The sequence below is a fragment of the Oncorhynchus masou genome, chromosome 29 (genome assembly GCF_036934945.1).
Source record: "Oncorhynchus masou masou isolate Uvic2021 chromosome 29, UVic_Omas_1.1, whole genome shotgun sequence".
In the NCBI taxonomy this organism is placed as follows: Eukaryota; Metazoa; Chordata; class Actinopteri; order Salmoniformes; family Salmonidae; genus Oncorhynchus; species Oncorhynchus masou.
The window spans coordinates 81,007,491-81,012,862 of record NC_088240.1 but is presented as its reverse complement, the minus strand read 5'-3'; positions in this window follow the sequence as shown (position 1 = coordinate 81,012,862).

Here is a 5,372-nt window from a genome sequence, read left to right as displayed (position 1 = left end):
CTGTTCCTTCTTTTTCCGTAGTGTATTTCTGTATTGTTTTAGTGATTCACCATGGTGAAGGCGTAGACTCAGGTTTTCCGGGTCTCTATGTCTTTGGTTGGACAGGTTTCTCGATTTCTTTCTTAGATTTTTGCATTCTTCATCAAACCATTTGTCATTGTTGTTAATTTTCTTCGGTTTTCTATTTGAGATTTTTAGATTTGATAGGGTAGCTGAAAGGTCAAATATACTGTTAAGATTTTCTACTGCCATGTTTACACCTTCACTATTACAGTGGAACGTTTTACCCAGGAAATTGTCTAAAAGGGATTGAATTTGTTGTTGCCTAATTGTTTTTGGTAGGTTTCCAAACTGCATTCCTTCCATCTATAGCATTTCTTAATGTTACTCAGTTCCTTTGGCTTTGATGCCTCATGATTGAGTATTGCTCTGTTTAAGTAGACTGTGATTTTGCTGTGGTCTGATAGGGGTGTCAGTGGGCTGACTGTGAACGCTCTGAATGACTCTGGGTTGAGGTCAGTGATAAAGTAGTCTACAGTACTACTGCCAAGAGATGAGCTATATGTGTACCTACCATAGGAGTCCCCTCGAAGCCTACCATTGACTATGTACATACCCAGCGTGCGACAGAGCTGCAGGAGTTGTGACCCGTTTTTGTTGGTTATGTTGTCATAGTTGTGCCTAGGGGGGGGGGGGGGCGCAACAACAAATTCAATCCCTTTTAGAAAATTTCCTGGGTAAAAAGTTCCACTGTAATAGTGAAGGTGTAAACTCTCTCACTCCCCCCTCCCTCATTCCCGCCCTCTATCTCCTCTCCCCTTCTTCCCCCTCCCATCCATCTCCCTCGTCTCTCCCTCTTCCCCTCCCTCTCTCTCTCTCTCTGCACCTCTCCCGTCCCTTCCTCCTCTCCTCTGCTACTCTCTCTCCTCTCCTGCCTTCCCCACACTCTCTCCCTCCTTTGAGTCATCCCCTTTCTCCCCCTTCTTTCTCCTCTCCTGCCTCCCTTCTCCTCCCTCCCCCTTCCCCTTCCCCTCCCTCTCTCCTCCCTCCTCTCTCTTTCGCTCAGTACATGTGGATGATTCGTGTGGTCAGATGGAACAGTAGATTCGAAACGCGGATGGATCTAAATAATGGTCTGTCCATCTGTCTCTCTCTCTCTCCTACTCTCTCTCTCTGTCTCTCTCTCTCTCAATTCAATTCAATTCAAGGGCTTTATTGGCATGGGAAACATGTGTTAACATTGCCAAAGCAAGTGAGGTAGATAATATACAAAAGTGAAATAAACAATAAAAATTAACAGTAAACATCACACATACAGAAGTTTCAAAACGATAAAGACATTACAAATGTCATATTATGCATATATACAGTGTTGTAACAATATACAAATGGTTAAAGGACACAAGATAACATGAATAAGCATAAATATGGGTTGTATTTACAATGGTGTTTGTTCTTCACTGGTTGCCCTTTTCTTGTGGAAACGGGTCACAAATCTTGCTGCTGTGATGGCACACTGTGGAATTTCACCCAGTAGATATGGGAGTTGATCAAAATTGGATTTGTTTTCGAATTCTTTGTGGATCTGTGTAATCTGAGGGAAATATGTCTCTAATTTGGTCATACATTGGGCAGGAGGTTAGGAAGTGCAGCTCAGTTTCCACCTCATTTTGTGGGCAGTGTGCACATATCCTTTATTCTCTTGAGAGCCATGTCTGCCAATGGCGCCCTCTCAATAGCAAGGCTATGCTCACTGAGTCTGTACATAGTCAAAGCTTTCCTTAATTTTGTGTCAGTCACAGTGGACAGGTATTCTGCCACTGTGTACTCTCTGTTTAGGGCCAAATAGCATTCTAGTTTGCTCTGTTTTTTTGTTCATTCTTTCCAATGTGTCAAGTAATTATCTTTTTGTTTTCTTATGATTTGGTTGGGTCTAATTGTGCTGCTGTCTTGGGGCTCTGTAGGGTGTGTTTGTGTTTTTGAACAGAGCCCCAGGACCAGCTTGCTTTGGGGACTCTTCTCCAGGTTCATCTGGAGAAGAGAGTCTCAATTTGGTATGCAGAGTCTCAATTTGTGTATGTGTACTGTGTGTATGTGTGACGGTGTGTGTGTACAGTATGTGTATGTGTACTGTGTGTATATGTGACAGTGTGTACAGTATGTGTATGTGTATGTGTACTGTGTGTATATGTGACGTGTGTGTGTACAGTATGTGTATGTCTATGTGTACTGTGTGTATATGTGACTGTGTGTACAGTATGTGTATGTGTATGTGTACTGTGTGTATATGTGACGTGTGTGTGTACAGTATGTGTATGTGTATGTGTACTGTGTGTATATGTGACGTGTGTGTGTACAGTATGTGTACTTTTTGTATATGTGACAGTGTGTGTGTGTACAGTATGTTACAGACCTATATCAATCCTGCCCTGCCTATCTAAGGTCTTCGAAAGCCAAGTCAACAAACAGGTCACTGATCATCTCGAATCCCACCGTACCTTCTCGGCTGTGCAATCTGGTTTCCGAGCCGGTCACGGGTGCACCTCAGCCACGCTCAAGGTACTAAACGATATCATAACAGCCATCGATAAAAGACAGTACTGTGCAGCCGTCTTCATCGACCTTGCCAAGGCTTTCGACTCTGTCAATCACCATATTCTTATAGGCAGACTCAGTAGCCTCGGTTTTTCTGTTTACTGCCTTGCCTGGTTCACCAACTACTTTGCAGACAGAGTTCAGTGTGTCAAATCGGAGGGCATGCTGTCCGGTCCTCTGGCAGTCTCTATGGGGGTGCCACAGGGTTCAATTCTCGGGCCGACTCTTTTCTCTGTATATATCATTGATGTTGCTCTTTCTGCGGGCGATTCCCTGATCCACCTCTATGCAGACGACACCATTCTACATACTTCCGTCCCGTCCTTGGACACTGTGCTATCTAACCTCCAAACGAGCTTCAATACCATACAACACTCCTTCCGTGGCCTCCAACTGCTCTTAAACGCTAGTAAAACCAAATGCATGCTTTTCAACCGTTCGCTGCCTGCACCCGCACGCCTGACTAGCATCACCACCCTGGATGGTTCCGACCTAGAATATGTGGACATCTATAAGTACCTAGGTGTCTGGCTAGACTGTAAACTCTCCTTCCAGACTCATATCAAACATCTCCAATCGAAAATCAAATCTAGATTCGGCTTTCTATTCCGCAACAAAGCCTCCTTCACTCACGCCGCCAAACTTAGCCTAGTAAAACTGACTATCCTACCGATCCTCGACTTTGGCGACGTCATCTAGAAAATAGCTTCCAACACTCTACTCAGCAAACTGGATGCAGTTTATCACAGTGCCATCCGTTTTGTCACTAAAGCACCTTATACCACCCACCACTGCGACCTCTAGTCGGCTGGCCCTCGCTACATATTCGTCGCCAGACCCACTGGTTCCAGGTCATCTACAAGTTCATGCTAGGTAAAGCTCCGCCTTATCCCAGTTCACTGGTCACGATGGGACACCCATCCGTAGCACGGGCTCCAGCAGGTGTATCTCATTGATCATCCCTAAAGCCAACACCTCATTTGGACGCCTTTCATTACAGTTCTCTGCTGCCTGTGACTGGAACGAATTGCAAAAATCCCTGAAGTTGGAGACTTTTATCTCCCTCACCAACTTCAAACATCTGCTATCTGAGCAGCTAACCGATCGCTGCAGCTGTACATAGTCTATTGGTAAATAGCCCACCCAATTTTACCTACCTCATCCCCATACTGTTTTCATTTATTTACTTTTCTGCTCTTTTGCACACCAATATCTCTACCTGTACATGACCATCTGATCATTTATCACTCCAGTGTTAATCTGCAAAATTGTAATTATTTGCCTACCTCCTCATGCCTTTTGCACACAATGTATATAGCCTCTCTTTTTTCTACTGTGTTATTGACTTGTTTATTGTTTACTCCCATGTGTAACTCTGTGTTGTCTGTTCACACTGCTATGCTTTATCTTGGCCAGGTTGCAGTTGCAAATGAGAACTTGTTCTCAACTAGCCTACCTGGTTAAATAAAGGTGAAATAAAAAAATAAAAAAAATAAAAAATGTGTGCTGTGTGTATATGTGACGGTGTGTGTGTACAGTATGTGTATGTGTAATGTGTGTATATGTGACGGTGTGTGTGTGTACAGTATGTGTATGTGTACTGTGTGTATATGTGACGGTGTGTGTGTACAGTATGTGTGCTGTGTGTATATGTGATGGTGTGTGTACAGTATGTGTATGTGTGCTGTGTGTATATGTGACGGTGTGTGTGTGTACAGTATGTGTGCTGTGTGTATATGTGACGGTGTGTGTGTGTACAGTATGTGTATGTGTACTGTGTGTATATGTGACGGTGTGTGTGTGTGTACAGTATGTGTATGTGTGCTGTGTGTATATGTGACGGTGTGTGTGTGTACAGTATGTGTACTGTGTGTATATGTGACGGTGTGTGTGTGTACAGTATGTGTATGTGTACTGTGTGTATACGTGACGGTGTGTGTGTGTACAGTATGTGTATGTGTACTGTGTGTATATGTGACGGTGTGTGTGTACAGTATGTGTGCTGTGTGTATATGTGATGGTGTGTGTACAGTATGTGTATGTGTGCTGTGTGTATATGTGACGGTGTGTGTGTGTACAGTATGTGTGCTGTGTGTATATGTGACGGTGTGTGTGTGTACAGTATGTGTATGTGTACTGTGTGTATATGTGACGGTGTGTGTGTGTACAGTATGTGTATGTGTGCTGTGTGTATATGTGACGGTGTGTGTGTGTACAGTATGTGTACTGTGTGTATATGTGACGGTGTGTGTGTGTACAGTATGTGTATGTGTACTGTGTGTATATGTGACGGTGTGTGTGTGTACAGTATGTGTACTGTGTGTATATGTGACGGTGTGTGTGTGTACAGTATGTGTATGTGTACTGTGTGTATATGTGACGGTGTGTCTGTGTACAGTATGTGTATGTGTGCTGTGTGTATATGTGATGGTGTGTGTGTTCAGTATGTGTATGTGTGCTGTGTGTATATGTGACGGTGTGTGTTCAGTATGTGTGCTGTGTGTATATGTGACGGTGTGTGTTCAGTATGTGTACTGTGTGTATATGTGACGGTGTGTGTGTGTACAGTATATGTGCTGTGTGTATATGTGACGGTGTGTGTGTGTACAGTATATGTGTACTGTGTGTATATGTGACGGTGTGTGTGTTCAGTATGTGTATGTGTACTGTGTGTATATGTGACGGTGTGTGTTCAGTATGTGTACTGTGTGTATATGTGACAGTGTGTACAGTATGTGTATGTGTATGTGTGCTGTGTGTATATGTGACGGTGTGTG